General features: G+C 37.6%; 1 protein-coding gene across 4 annotated transcripts in view; it reads right to left on the bottom strand.

The window, feature by feature from the left end:
• UMAD1 (UBAP1-MVB12-associated (UMA) domain containing 1) overlaps window positions 1-15,386 on the bottom strand; it is an 89,359-nt gene that overhangs the window by 35,038 nt on the left and 38,935 nt on the right. The window lies entirely within an intron of this gene.

Genomic DNA, 15,386 nt, shown 5'->3' with positions numbered 1-15,386 from the left:
CTTGGAATTAGCGTCTCTTTACTACTTTCCCAGAATCATAAATTAAAAGCTCAGAATAGATCATAGAAACATTACCGCTGTATTAATGTCACAAGAGATGTTGGGTTTAAGACGGGGGCTTTCAGTTGCGCAGACCCTGCAAATAGTTGCACAGCTATGCAAATAATGGTTTTCTTCTTTCATCACCTGACTTCTAACACACGGTGCCAGGTGAGCACACCCACAGCCAGAGCCTCCAGCAGCGCATCAGAGAAGGGAGGTTCAGAGCGCCACCGGACCACTTTTCGATTTACCACATGTAAGCTTAAAATATCCCAGCCCTACCAACACTCCCAGTGATCCCAGGGGTCCAGCAGGAAAACAGGATTATTTTCTTATCTCGACCCACATGGCATGGATATATTTACCTGTATTAACCTGAGACCAAGGCTGTTCTTGTCCGAGGTCTGCTTTACCTGCCATCCTCCCAGCTTGCTCCCCACAAAACTAAGTGTCATTTGTGATAATCGGTGCTAAGTGAACCAGAAAAGAGAGAATGGCAGGGATCCAGCTGACTCATTAATACCAGTGTAACGGATTAACCCTTTTACATTGTCTTCCCCACCCCCCCCAATTAGTCAGCATCAAAGAGGTTAGAGACTGCACACATCGGAAACATAAAATGGGACAAAGTGTTTGAAAACAAAGGAGGACATCGAGGAGCAAGACAGTATCTGCCACAAGGACTGCTATCTTCAGGGGTCCCTCTATACAATTGGAAATAGTATTTTTTTAAAAACGTTAGGCTAAATGTTATGTAAAAGGCATCAACAGAATGAAATAGCTAGTCTGGAAAGAGTGAAACACTCTGATCTGTATAATTAACCACAGATCCATAGCAAACTGGTCACGTATATGAGGAATGTATAGTTCAGCATGAAACACAACTGGCCACTTCAAGTTCAAACTACTTATTAGCTGTGACTATAGAATTACTACAAAATGTTAAAACTCAATTTCTTTTCTCTTCTCTTTTCTTTTTTTCTTCTTTTTTTTTCTTTCACATGGGCAGCACTTTCTGATTTGTGATCTGAAACAAAGATATTTTTGTTTCGGTCAAACACTGCTATTTAGAAAATTCCCTTCTAAAACAAACTGTCAGTCTGAGGTTTCACATTATAGGGGATGGAACACTTATTTCCCCGTACTTAACCTGCTTCAAAAAGTTCTAAATGTGTAACTGCCACTGAAGATTAATGACTGCCCTTGGTGCCTCCAGTAGCCTTCTATTCCACCTGATAAAATACAAACAACTTTATTTGTTAAAATAAGCATATGTATTAAAGTGTGACATGTATTAAAGTATTGCCATGCAGACAAACAACACATCCCAGACAATTTAAGAAAGAGACCTCAGCTATATTTGTAACAAAGTTTTTGGAAAAGTGGAGCATTTCTTGGTGTACGGTTATGTACACACACATTGTCACCAAAACCTGCATTATTATTCCATGCTATAACTTCCATGCTAATACTGAAGACTTAAACCCTTTTTTATGCAATATATTTAAGAACATCTTTATATGTAAAATGTTTCATCGCGTAGTAAATTCCTGTCTGTATAAATGCTTCTCAACCCTTTAAAAATTCAGTAACAGTTTAGGGAATATTCTGCTTTTAAGACACCCATTTGGCATTTATATTTGCTTCACATAGTCTGCCTCAATTATACTACAGCTGTCTCACAGGGCATGGCTGGCCATCTCCATCATGAACAACCACCGCAGAATCTGAAGTTCTTGATTAAAAAGCAAATGGTTTTGTGAGCCAAGCTAAAACTACCGCAGCTGCTCCATTTCACAAACCGAGCACCATTCAGCTGGGAAGAATGGCACCGACTATGAATTGTTCTTCCTGAGAGTTTTCACAATAAAAACAAACCACACTACTCCCAAATTGTCAAAGACTTTAAAAAAAGAAAAGAAAAGAAGACGAAGAAGAAAAAAGGTCTCCTCTATTCTGGAAACAAGTGTTTTCTTTTTAGTCTGGACTTTTGATTTCTACGTCAGTGTTCCTCTATGAATTAAAAAAAAAAACAAAACCAAAAACAACCCCTCCCCCAAGCATGCACACACGCACCCCATGGGTTCCTGGAGATGCCCTTAATAACTATTTACAACAAGTTCGCAGATTTATTAAATAGGAACAGCAGTGCTCAACTTTAAACAAAAAAATATCCCATGAGATACTGCTCATCAGCTGATCACTACTGATGCTGTTGAGTGCCATATTCAGTGATACGATAACTCAAGAGAGATATAATAATAACTATTATTTATATGTATTAACACAATGATAGAAAGAAGCCATAATTTTATTCATCAAGACAAAATATCAGTCAACCCCTGATCACTTGCACTCCAAGAACTTACCTGTTTTTTCTACAACATATGAAATAAAACAATCTCGCTACAGTCAAAGTGGGGCAAATTAGGTCATAAAAAAAAAGTTGAGTTTCATTAGGGAATTTTCTTTAAAATATTGTCTGTAGCCTCCCTATCACCATTTAATTTATTTTGCCTTTATTCCTATTGTACTTGAGCTAGATTAAGACATACCAGGTTAAATACAGAGTAGACATTATACAATGCATCAGAATATTATCTTTTTAGCACAGAATAAGAGGAAAACCAAAAACTTAATCTACCTTACTTTTCTTTTTATCTTTAGGAGTTGGAAAAGGTTTGATTTTGTGTTACCAATTAATGAGGATAATTTTTAGGCTATACATATCACTGCAGCATTTTAGCAAAATTAAATTCAAGCAAAACTAAAATTTTTGTTGCTTTTAAAATGTAGTCTGAGAGTAGTAACCGAGGATAATAAACTACCACCACTGGATATCTTTTAAGTATTTAAAAAAAAAAATCAGCATTTTGAAAACAAACTATTTGATGGGTTTTGCTTCACAAATCAATACACTCCATGTGAAAAGGTTAGCAGGTTTGTAAATTGCTTCTAAAGATTTTTTTTTAGTCTCTGCTATAAAGAAAAAAGACACTGTGAAAGATGAAGAGAAAGTAAATGTTTATCTGCAAACAAACAATAAAGATTTCAAAGGAATGACTGTTTTCTGAAAACCTTATATTCCATGGCACAGAACTGATCTGTTTGGGTATTTTATTTTATTTTTTAACAGAAAAGTTTTGTCCCTAAGAAAAATAAGGATTTACAAGGGTTTAACTGCAGCTCCTGTCACAAAGTTATTCTGCCACTTCCATTTTTTTAATTGTCTTTCAAGCAGTTAAATTCAGCATGAATTTTGAACTTTGTTAAACAGAAGTACTTTTTTACTTCATTTTTAGAGTTACTCTTTAGTAATTGTCAAACAATATTTTCACTTTAATAAGACTGCATACAAAATAGAAATATGAATTTTCTACACTAATGCTAAGAACAAAGCCTAACATATTGAAAATGCATTTGATTTTCACTCTAGCATACACATTTATCGAAAGACAGAGAAAAGAATCCTGCTGTGCTTTCCATTTTCAACGCCGTTACTTCAGAAGCCAAGGAAAATTCAGGCTCTGTGGAGCCCACCTGGCAAGGAAAAGGCTTCTCACATGAAAACATTGCTGAATTTCTGGTATTTGGAGAATTATGCACACTACTCTATACGCTATAACTCAGTAAAGAGATACAGTGTTTAAAATTTTTCCCCAAAGTACAGTTTCCAGCAATATTCAGGGCATGTTAAGATTGAAAAAAAATAAAAAAAACAAACCACATTCAACACAATGCGTGCAACAGCCGCTATTTCAATGTGGTCTTCTAAGAGGAACAAGCCAGCCATTTCGACCAAGTGACGAATGGACGCAAGTCTCAAAACCAATTACATCTTCACAAGTTTCATGAACAAAGCAGTGGGGCAGACAGAAAGTAATGCTCCAACTGCAGAAAAACCTTCAGCCAGATCTTGCAATAAAACATGAGACAAATCCATAGGAGTCAGGGCAGCAATAATTCCAGCCCTCGTGAAAAACACCAGCATAATTCTCATTCTCAACAACTTTTTTTTTTTTCTTTAGGTTAACTGTCATGTGCAAGGAGCAGAGGGGGAGAAGGAGGGACTGACAGGACCCCCAGGACCTACTTACTGAACCTACATTCGCTTTTGAATATTCCCATCCTTATCTACTCCAAGCTCTCCAAGGTTTTTAGAGAGTGACCAAGGTACTTCTTTGCTGGCTGTTCCCCTGATTCAAAGCTCATCATTCAATCACGGGTGGGCCCAGCAAGGAAAATGTCTCACTTGAATTCAAACATGTGAGAGTGGGGTGGGGAGAGACAAATACTACAAGTTTTTAGTGAAAAATCCATTTGATGTATTATGTTGTGCACCTCCTGTGACACCATTTTTGCACTCTATGGATTATTTGTTTGGCTATTTTCTTAACAGGGAGACCAAGCAAGTTAAGAGAAGAGTCTGATCTTTAATAATGTAATAACTGCGTTATCAAGAACATTATCCAGTCAGGAGGTTCTGAATTAAATGAAATGCAGAATCATTAGGATGCAAAATAAAGAAACTGTTTTTAACCATAACAGAGTTATTATGAAACTACTATTGTAGTTTTTATTTTTGATAATACTCTCCAATTCACTCAGATGGAAGATCTGCTACTGCAGCAATGTTGGTAAGATAAATCAGGTGACATTCCTCAAGGGCTCAGGAGAAAGCAAGTAAAGAGCATGTAAACTAAGGTCAAAAATGAGTCAGCTTCAAAAAAGTCTTGAGGTCTGCACTTACAAACACATTCTTCGTAAATAGCTACTTCAAAAGGAAGCTAACCTTGTTCAGACATTTAGAAAAGTAAAATAAAAACTAACCACAATCGATATAACTTTATGAACACCAAAATGCACCATATACATCCAGCAGTCGTTGTTAGTCATTTAGCCGGTATGAAGGTTTGTGCTGGGTATTACAAGGCGATAAAATACCTTTTCTGAAATCCCAGCTAGTTAAGATTGATGGGGATTTTGTGACAGAGTGCAAGGCACAATCTCCAAAGTCTAGATCAAAAATAATATCAGAAGCAGAAATAAACAGACCTAAGAGTATTCCAAGGGGCAAGAGGTAGTGTTTGGATTCAATTCCCACTTTGATAAAATATCCTAGCAGTAATGGAATCAACTGGATACTATCATAATCTTTGTTTAGAAGTAAATCTTGATAAATGTTTTGAACAAGCTATATACATTGTCACTTGCTATGAAAAGCAGTAAAATCCCATGCATTTTCCTCCCACTTAGTATTAGTATGTTTTAAGGTCGAGTTCTGACTAAAATAATCCAGGATTAAAACCATTCAAATCACATGAACCCTTTGTTCTCAGTCATCTGCACTTCCATTAATTTGAAAATAGCAGTGCTGATACTAATGCTTGGAAACGTACAACAGCTCCAGATTCAGAATCCACCACATTTTTTCCATTCAAAAAAAAAAAAAGTTATACAAGTCCTTTTCTGTCTGGACAACTGAAAGAGACAATGGATTAGCTTCAGTACTGCTACGCTAACATTAAAAATAAGTGGACATGTATGAAAAAGCAACACTAGCATCTTTTTACTGAGATGGAACACTTTCCATATCCCATGAAGTTTACCTTCTCATTCCCTTATTATTTTTCTACCCCAACATTCAAGACATGGGTGAGCAACCCAGAGCAGCGATTGCGTATAAAGTCAGTGAAGGATGTGCTTTATAGTTTGCATTCTGTTTTATCGATCCTGATAGGTGACAATTTTATTTCCTTACACAGCACTTACTGACACAACTTTGCCCTGAGAAGGTAGTAAGTCAGTTCGGAAAGAGGCAGCGTGAGTGGCAAGCTACAGACCTGGAAGATAAGACTAAGAGGCTGAAGTCACTGACATACAGAGCAGGAGAAGAAAGGAAAGGCTTTGTGTTTTTGTAATATAACTTGCCTGCAAAGGCTTCAGTCTATGCTACCAGAGCCACTGTGTGGCCAAGTTTCCACTGTCACATTTCACAAAGACACCACCCAGTTTGCATGGTGACCTCCTTTCTCAGCATTAGATCGGAGGCCAAGTGGCTTCTGCATACTTTTGGTCATACTTCTTGCTAAATTTGCACCATTTCAGAGAACTGTCAAAGGTTGGTTTTATCAGTTGCACATTTTTGAGATGAGAGGAGTGATGTAACTAGTGAGTAACTAGTACACAAAATCAGCATATTGCTGTTTGCAAACTTTCATTTAACTAATAAAACATTTGTTTAGTGATCAATTGCTTCTTTAGTCTAATGAAGCAATGCAAACATCAAGCTACTGGCTAAAAACAGTTAAAGGTTTAGAAAATTATTTATGGTACAGCAGAAAAATATGCCATAATGCTGCTTGGGCCCCTTTACAAGTTAAGGTAAATGGGAATTAACATTTGGGAAGACTGTGCTGCTTTGGGCTAAAAGATACTCCCCATGGCTTAGATCGGAGGCTCTTGACAGCAATATTCATCCTCCAGGGCTACTGCTAGCAGAACAAAAAAAGTCATCCCTTCGTTCAACACCTCCTGTCTTTTTTTTACTCTTAATGAAGCTCTTCTGTGCAGTTCTGCCACTTCCTTTCTGTGCTCTCATTACTGCTGCACCTTTGTTCAACAGCAGCAGAGCATCTCTGCATTTTTACTGCAGCTCAAAATGCACGACCTCTGAATGGTATCTCAAGCTGATTTTACAAAGCATTTACCTGAAGTAACACGACTTTGTTTCTTACAAATTATGGACCAAATTAAGTCCTTGCTGCTACCAGAAGAGCTGGCCCTTCACACCGTTATCTGCTCTTCACCTGACGCTTTGCTGATAGTTCAGTTTGCTAAGCAGGCAGGAAACCCCAACATGTGTGTGTGTGGGGGGGGGGTGACTTGTTTTTCACCAGCTTAGCGAAATGAATCAAATTACCAAGAAATCAGACAAGTGGCGAGACTGACTCTAGGCGCAGGGGAGAAAAGGCCAAGCCCCTCTTGGTGACACAGATCTGTTAAATTAACTCATCAGTCCTATCGACACCTTAAGTGGGAGCCTCTTGGGTGAAGCCCCATGAGATTAGTCTCCACTATTCACAAATTATCTTGCCTCTTTTTTTTTTTTTTTTAAACAAAAGGATGTTATAAGAATGGTACTTGAAGCTAGTGCTGGACTGTGCCTCAGAACTGGGGTGTGTGTGAATACTGAAGGACAATTATGGCAGATAACATTACAGACAATTTCAGATAACAACCAAAAAACAGTAATCCATTGAGCTCTAAAATTTCATCACTTATTACACGTTAGTAGGACAGTGTTTACTGCACAAAGTTTTAATACACAAGTCCACCAGTAATAAAGCACCATTTCTTTGGTGCTATTTTATATTAAATATTTGTGATGGGTTTCTCCAGGGGCAGGCATGAGGGATTGTTTTCAAATTCCTCTTGCTTTGAAATTACCCATAAATAGAATATTTCCTTAAAATTCTTTACAGCAGAAGCTACTGGCATTTTATAGTTGCAATGGCAGAGCAGTACCCCCACAGAGGGGAAAAAAAAGCTATTATAGCTCTGCTGAAAATGAAAGAGAGGAATTTTTTAAAAAATCACTTCATGCATGTCCAATGGAATCCAAATGACTTCTCTAAATTGCAACCTGGGATTCAGTGTAAAACACCATGCTGTGCATACCCCAAATTTCATTTGCATTTGAGTCTGTAATTCCTTAAAATATTAGTACATTTTCAAACTCTGAGTACCAAGTGTTTTGGGGCATTCACAATTTCTAGGATGTTGCCACTATTGCCCAACATTACACTTAAATTACCTCTACAGTGGACAAAGGTCTTAAAACACTGCAGAAGAAGAAAAAAGTTGTAAGTATGCAAACTAGAGAGAAAACAGTTAACTGTTGGACAAGGTTTGCATGCTCTTATCTGACTGCAGCACCACTAGATCAAGAATATTACACTATGTATGGTCCTTGGGCTAGGCTGCAGTGACTAACAACTACTGTATTGGCCCAGAAGCAGATAAAAACCACATCCAGAACGCCTACAACTCAGACATTTATTTTACTCTTTGTGTGCTTTGAGAAGGATCGCTTTACTTAATTTCCAACAAGTCCATATTCTTGTTGGCATCATTCATTTGTGGGTAAAAGAGGCAATGCAGAATCAAGTTGTTTTTCCCCCCACTCTGTTCCCTTCCTGTTCACTGTTTCTGGAGTTGACTTACATTAGGACTGCATTTTTATCTCTCCATTTTAAATGAGGCCCAATATTTCCTTCCTTTATTATTTTTTTTTTAATGTTGGATGGGGAAAGAGGGAAGGATTTTTTTCTCCTCATAACCAGAGGAGTACTACCAATTTATGTATGCTTTGTAATAGAAATTTTAAAATCATTAAGTAAACAGAGTAAAGACCAGCTGTTACTATTAGCAAACTTAGCACATCTTTTAAAACTCTCCTGAACATCTACTTGGCATCAGTCTTCTTCAAAATAACCCCCATTACAAAAAAAAATGCCACACAGATCCCCATGTGATTTGGAGACTAAATGGAAATTTGTACTATTCCAACAGCCCTGACACATGATGCTTTGAAAAGCTGCAGAGAAGCCAGAAATTCCAGATAACAATGTTTTCAGATAGTGTTATTGCTTCCCTTAATTGTGTTACCTTTAAAATATCCTTGTATCCTCTCATGGGGTTTGATCCCAGTCCTATGAAAAGTAGGCAGCTTTAGTGATACAGGATTGAGCCTACTCTTGGAGGAAGGTTCTACTATCTATATACTGAAAATGAGCTTTACACAGATAATTACACAGATAACCACATGATCCATTACAAGGAATTCAATGAAAGTACCTAAATTAGAGCCTAGTGAGTTAACACAGTCACCAATGCTTTCTGGGGGGCAATTCAAGGTATTGAAGTAGAAAAGCTAAAAAATTTTATTAAGATTTGACTCTATTACAAGAGCTTTTTATTTGTTTGTAACAGCTTTCTCTCTGCATCTAACAGAACAATGTTTCTTTGCCTCCCTGTTTTTCCAACTTAGAACACTGCCATTATTCTGCTACTGAGGAAAAGGAAGGGAAGAAACATTAATCATATCCTTACTTGCTAACTTTCAACTGATAATTTGAGATTTTTGCAGTTAGTTTGAATGACGATTGCTATACCTAGATTATCAAGCCTACAATCACATTTACCACAACCTACACACCTAGCTGTGTTTTGTGTATGTATTTGTTTTTATATAAAACAGCATCACTCATCTGCTACTTAAAAAAAATCTATTATTAAAACATACACAGATTTATTTGCAAAGAAACACTCTTTTTAAAAAAACAACTTCATGACTTCTGATCTATTAATTGTCTCAGTTTTGTGATTCTTTGTATAGCCTTCATGCTGCAGAGACAGATGATGTTTCTTTGTTAAATGCTTTGCTGTTTCCCGTTGTGAGAAATTAATTGACTGTTACTATTCAAGTCCTAACAAACAGCATTTCTACTGTCCTTTGCTAATTACGCCATGCCTGCGTTTTACATAACATTTCACACTACATTTGTTTTTCTACTTTATATTTTAGGGAAGCTTATTAGTAAGAACGTGCATTTATGTTCATATTATCTTGACCTAACAGACCAGATCTGATTGCTTTTTAAACGTATGCGAATAATTGCCTTGGAAACAACGGACAAACAAAAGTGCTGCATTTAGTAGGACTGCGAGAAAAGTTAAATTGGGGTGGCACTTTAAATAAGCTCGACTTGCCATTTGAAGTGCATGCTTTGCTTTGGTCCTAATAATAATATAATGGATCTAGTAATAATATAATAGATCTGTCTTTGGGATAATAATGTCTACTTATCTCACTGAAAAACAAGTGCTAGAGATCCCAAACCTGCCAGAGAACCCACATACTAGATTATGGTAGATGTAAAATGGCTGGTCAAGTAGGAGCGAAGGGGAAAATATCCAAGATGACCTCTTAGTATTACCATGCACACACTCAGACAACTAAAATTGATTTGCCAAAGAAGAACAGGATCTTTGTACTACTTTTACAACAGTTAAAGCATGTGAACTCAAAATAAAAGAGCTAGCATACCTAACTGCCAAAAGATCAAGTAATAATACAGAAATTGTTTTGGTTGTCAGTCAAAAAGCATTATTTAAGATTAGTTTCTTAACAAAATGCTGGAAGGAAAACAAGAAGGTTCAAAGGCACAGATAGGCCAGATTGAGGAGGAAAGGTAACAGATGCAGCTTTTCCTTTTTCGGAGATTAAACCACGAACGAGCAAAGATTTTAACTAGATGAAAAAACTGCCAGAATGATGCAACAAAGCTTTAAAATTGTATACAGACTGATCTTTGATTATTACAATATATCTTTTAGTCTGGGATTTTGGGGTATATTTTCTCAATTTTAGCATGGAGAAAAAAGTTGGATGAGTAGGCCTAAAGTCTCAGTGAAATACAGAGTACAAAAAAACGGGTAGGTACCAGAATAAAATAAAACTGTGGACATAATAAAAATAAAAGCATGGACAAATAACAAGTGACTTTTGAAAGTAACTGTAGCGATGTTGTAGTTATAAAGGTCTAAGAACAGCAGGCAGGACAAAGTCTATAGGCAGAGGTAATGTAATATATCTTATTAGATCAACTGGACTAGATAGAAATATTAGGCTTTGGGTCTCAGACACCCTTTGAGCCTAAAACTGGAAGCTATAGCTTTGAAAATGAGCAACCAATTCAAAATGATTGTTTAAAGCTGACTACAGATTTACATTCAGTTTGTAAATAGTATCTGTAATTTTATCTGATGGACATTAAAAACCATAGCCTCAGAAAAGGTCCTTGTTTTGCAGCAATTCTAAATGCCTGTCTTCTCCCTATAAAAAAATGAATCCCTGTCATCTCTCTTCCCACCCCATCAGCTCTTTCTCCCCTTTCAAAAGCACCAACCATCTTCTTCCCAGGATGGGGCTGTTTACATTTTGAGCCACTGTCTCAGATGCCATCTGGTTGAGGAGCCACAGCTTTCCTTTTCACACCTGAAGAAGGGCTTGTCTCTCCAAAAACCTAGTCTAGCTTTTTGTAAAGACATTCGTGGTTAATAGGAAATATTACCTCTGCCTGTTACAGTTGTCCTGCCTCAAGGCTTGTTACCAAACAGATAAAATACGTAAAATAAAACCTAAATGAATAAAAAATAATCCTGAAAGACAAACTCTATGCTAGTTGCAGAGAGCTCAGGTTACCTCACAGTTCCAACTGTTCGGCATTGCCTTTCAGAAGTAGGGCAGAAATACAGAAGCTTGCAATACAGCATGCAAGTAGGTTTTCATATACTGTGATTTAGCAAGAGAAAATCTGAACTAAAAATTCAAAGACTAATCTGCTTTTGAAACATGAAGCAAATTCAATTACATTTCTGCAATTTTAAGTTCAAAGACATTAGACCAAATAATTCATAGCATAAGGCAAAGATCATTTTTAAGCACAGAAAGCACCACATAGTCCCATCTTAAACATTTCTGTTTTAAAATAGCCTGTTGTCATTAATTAGAGCCGTTACTGTGACGTGTACAGACAAACAGTTAACACAGTGTAATCAAGCCTTAACTTGTGCATTTCCTGAGTTTGGTTCTCGGTTCCATAACTGACACCATCTGGACAAAACCTCACGTATGGCCTCGCATGTTATCACAGTCCGGATAGTAATTTGATCTCCTTCTATGATAAGGTCACCCGGTTGGTGGATGAAGGGAAGGCAGTGGATAAAACCTTTCTGGATTTCAGTAAGGCCTTTGATACTGTCCCTCACAGCACCCTTCTGGACAAGTTGGCCAACTGTGAGATGAACAGATTCATGCTATCCGAGGTGATAAACTGGCTGAACAGTAGGGCTCAAAAGGTTGCAGTGAATGAGGCTACATCTGGCTGGTGGCCGGTCACTAGAGGTGCTCCAGAGGCTCAATTGTAGGGCCAGTCCTGTTCCACATTTCTATCGGTGATCTGGATGCAGGAGTGGAATGCAGGCTCAGCAAGTTTGCTGATGACACTAAACTGGGAGGTGCTGTTGACTCTCTGGAAGGACGAGAGGCCTCGCAGAGGGACCTAGACAGACTGGAGCACTGGGCAGTCATCAGTGGCACGGAATTCAACAAGGGCAAATGCCGGGTGCTGCAGCTGGGATGGAGCGATGCCAGGCCCAGGCCCGGGCTGGGCGGCAGCTCAGCAGAAAGGGACCTGGGGGTGCCGGTGACAGCAGGCGCAGCGCGAGCCAGCAGCGTGCCCTGGCAGCCAGGAGGGCAAAGCCCATTTTGGGGTGCCCTGAGCACAGCACAGCCAGCGGCCAGAAGAGGTGATCCTCCCTCCTGCTGCACTGAGCGCGGTGCGGCCCCACCTCGACTGCTGTGTGCATGGCTTAGGCATCCTTACAGCTAAGACCATGAAGATTTGCTCCAGGTAATTACCAAATTACTGCTGATGCCAAAATCATTCTGAGATCCTTTTCTGACTCCATCTCATTTCCACCCTTTCCACATTAGCTCCTTCCTCTGAATAAACCATTTCCATGCTTATTGCTGCTATTTTTCTTTTCCAATTTACTATATTCATAAGAGTTTTCAAGACAATTCCCCAAATCCTGCTCCCTGGAACATGTAGACCAAATTGCCACTTGGTAACAACCATCCCAACTTTATTTCAAAGGAAAACAAAAACAAAAACTAACACCTCCACAACCTTCCATATTTTTCTTGATTTATGCATCTCTTATCTATCTTTCAGATGACAAATTCTTGGGGTATGCATATCACAAAAAAGTTTGTGATATGCACACACCTTCCATACCACTGTATTGTACAGTTGGCTACTAGACAAAAATAAGTTATTACTCAACAGGAATTACTGCTATACAATGATTTTGTTTAAATATAAGCTGAAATATAGCTTTTATTACAAAGACAAAGGGGATGAGATGGAAAAGAGAATAAGTAACTGCAGCTGTAATTTTCTGGAAGCTATGTGCAACCTTTTTTATTGCATCCCTAAAGTGAAAAGTGTCTGGCTTTGGCCTTTAATATGTCCGTGTCCAATACAGAAATTAAGGTAGTTTATTACCTTTTATTTTGCTCTAATGGACTGTTTCTTTTCAAGCTATAGCCCCTGAACTAACCCAATAAAATCTTTTTTTAAAAAAAAGAGTTTTGCTTCAGCAAGGACTTCAGAACAAGACTCTAAGAAAATAATCCAATGTCCGTTCCTCTAATGACTAGCCAGCAGGAGTGTTCAGGCACAGCGTAATCACTCCTCCACTGTACCCATCACTATTGCATTAAACTATAATTCAGTTGATCTGCTGCTGGGAGTCATTTATTACATTCCGAGTTCTGGGGATGGTGATAGTGCCATAAATGAAGCTATAAAAAACAAACTCTTATCAACTGGATATATATTTCTATTACATAAAAGTTTGGTAAATATGAAGATTTATTACTTGACCAATGCTCTATGAGAACATTGTTTATACATTAAAGCGGAGGCGATTTTTCTCTTTCATTCTGTAGTTTTCTTCATTGGCTACTTGCACATTGTTTGAAAGTTGAATTGGTTACAGATTTTTAATGTGCGTGTGCATCTCTAAGTGAGATTTAATTCTTGACAAACTACAGGTTTTTAAAAGTATGTCTGATCAAGACTAAAACATATTATACTGGTAACATATTGTGTCAGTATCTGCATGTTTTCCTAAGGTTAGTGAGCAGTGACAGTACTTGAATAATTGTTTTGAACTGACACACCCCTAGTCCCATGCTCTGTGAAGGCTAGGATTTGAATACAGGACTAGATTGAAACCCAAAGCTTTAGATTGGTCAATTAAAACTGTACATTCTGTAGGTATCAAATAGATATCCATTTAACCATTTCCCCCTCTCTACCCCCCCCCCCCATTTTAAGGAGCAAATTAATCTGCAAAATACTGTAAAATATCTGTATGTGACAGAACTATTTGGTAAAAACAAATTTCTAAATGATGTCACCTAACAGGAAGTCCCAATCAACTCATTAGGCAAACTAGACAACCTTTTTCTTTTAAAACCTGCAAAAATATTAATATTATATTCTTCAAAACTTCCTTATCATTACTGCAAATACAGGTAAAACACCATGCCTATGAGAAGTGTGCAGATCCATCTTGGTTGGCATTTAAGAACCATCTACATCTGTGTGATTTTAAGCAAAGCTGCAAATAACACTGAAGCACAGTGCAAGGAAGGAGCTAGTTTTACTAGGGTTTTTGCATTAATTTCTTAAGATTTCTTATGAAGCAGTATGTCCTGGTTTTAAACTGTTAAGTGAGAATGCCTAAAATCCCCAATATGTTAAACACTATACAGTAAACCAGTTAAGGTTAAAAATACACTAATCTACCAGTTAAGGTTAAAAATACACTAATCTACCCAGCTTGGCGATACTCTATTGCAACAACTAAATAAAAATAAAGTAAAATAAAAAGAAACTGCACGAAAAACACCGTTAGTCGTAAAAAATTGACAAAACATGCCATAAATGAACTCAGAAATTAGAAGTTTTCAGGCTGTCTGATTTTTATGGAAGAAAAATTTCTAGTTTAATACCAAGAATCTATCAGTTGCTTAAAATATATTCCTTACTTAGAAACCAAGGCCTGTATCTGCCTTAAACTTTGTCAGAACAGAACTTTGCACCTACAGAAAATTCTAACCAAGCCTAAATGGATACAAATGCCCCTCAGAGATCTGCATACAGGTGTATCGTGATCTCTGCCTCCTCACTGGTTTAACCTGCTGAGTCTACCTGTGCAACACAAAGGCAATAAAATTCCTTAAGACTATCAAGCTAGACCAGCACCCAGAGGGTGAACTACTGACTTACTGTGTCCATGGAATCAATACAGGGATGATACACTAACTCAAATCGAGTTTTCATTTATTTAAACATATTCTCTGCTTAGTTGTAAGATTTATTTCTTGGTATTTTTTCCTACTCTGAGTTTTAAAAGGGGCCAGTTTTCAGAAAAAGAACTACTACTGAAAAGAAGCCTCCTTTGCATTGCCTACATACCTCTTCTGATCAAACCACCCTAGAATTCACACATGAAAAAACAAGAGTATTTACAACGAAAATTCAAACAATTGTAACAATCATGTCATAAATTGTGCTAGATTTTCCTCATCACATTTTTCTTCTCAAAAATTTAGTAGTACACACATAGGTGTGTGCCCACCAGGGCTGCTTTCACAGTCGATATGACCAACTGAAGTACAAGCTGCAGCAGAAAAAAAGGCC

Source organism: Anser cygnoides, chromosome 2 (assembly GCF_040182565.1).
Source record: "Anser cygnoides isolate HZ-2024a breed goose chromosome 2, Taihu_goose_T2T_genome, whole genome shotgun sequence".
Taxonomy (NCBI): domain Eukaryota; kingdom Metazoa; phylum Chordata; class Aves; order Anseriformes; family Anatidae; genus Anser; species Anser cygnoides.
The sequence above is the reverse complement of the archived record's forward strand: the minus strand, read 5'-3'. Positions and strand labels throughout refer to the sequence as shown.